Here is a 1,547-nt window from a genome sequence, read left to right on the forward strand (position 1 = left end):
TTTTTGTCAAAAACAAAGCTGAAATTAAACATTCAGACATAAGGATTTAAAACTAAATCAGATATCATGCTCTAATTAGTTTTGGATGCCTAAGAGTTTATGTTTAATTGATGGATGTCTAGATAGTCATTTGAATGAGCTGCAGCCCAGATGGGATGCATGATGGTTGGGCTACTCAGCTAAATGGACAGGCTTTCAGTGGGGTATGTGATGCAAGTCATAATGACTCTGTCATTTGCTTTATGACACTCTATGACCTACTCTCTGGCATACATTTTGGGAGTTGTTTAATTGTGTATGCGAGTTGATGGTGTGACTTGCAATTAAATTAAATCGTTTATTTCCTAAAGACAGTTGATGGAGAGTGTTTTTTCCTTCTGTCTGATACAATTGATTTTTGTTTGGAGGCAGTGCTAAATATAGTATGTGCAGATCTTGATTTCTTCTAAGAATGGTAGCTTAGTTGTACAGTATGCAGAGAAGCCTTAGACCTTCGTATATGTCTCATTGGAGGAGACTACACAGCATTTACCACCCCCTCCAACTGCTACCAGTAGGTATCCATGGCAACAGGAAGGCTCTTCCAGGAGGAGAGATGGATTCTGATCCTGCTAGCAGTCCCCTTCCCCCATTTACACCACACATGTGCCCCTATTTATCCTTAATGACATTATGCTTTGTTTTAGCCTGAATTTTGAATACACATCCCTAGGATTATGTAAAAAGAATATGCAAACCTTCACATTTCATGTATATAAGCTAACATCAATAATACACACACTTTCAGACATAATTAATATTTGTGCACATAAAACACCATATGCCTTCTGTAAAATCAGTGTGTGCTTTTTTTTTTTTAAATCACCTTGCTAAAAATACATAGAAACACTGTTCTTATTTTGTATATTTTTTTGCAGAACCACACAACATTTTTATTTCTCTTTTAATCTCTTTGCTTGCAAATGGAAATGCTCGGGGACACACACACACACACACACACACACACACACACACACACACGATGTGGAAATGGAAATGCTGGACACACACACACACACACACACACACACACACACACACACACACACACACACACACACACGATGTGGAAATGGAAATGCTGGACACACACACACACACACACACACACACACACACACACACACACACACACACACACACACACACACACACACACACATATCCCAACCCCCTATCCCATGGACACACCCTTGATATGGGCATGGAATCAAAGACACCACATACTCCTGCTATACACGTACCCCCTCTGGTGTTTGTGGACCTCATACACACTTAAGAAAAATAGGAAAAATATTAATAACACATAAAGCAGAAAAGGAAGTCATTATTACAATTTAAAGAATCCCAAATAGCTAAAATAAAATAAAAGTTTATTCTATGCTCTTTTCTCCACACTAAAATAATATTCTGTTTGGAGAGTTGTATCACACATTATCTTACATGTCATGGGCTTTCTGTGTTAACTGTGCTGGCTTTATAATCTATTTGGACTTGCAACCTACATT

The sequence above is a fragment of the Silurus aristotelis genome (assembly GCF_946808225.1).
Source record: "Silurus aristotelis genome assembly, chromosome: 7".
In the NCBI taxonomy this organism is placed as follows: Eukaryota; Metazoa; Chordata; class Actinopteri; order Siluriformes; family Siluridae; genus Silurus; species Silurus aristotelis.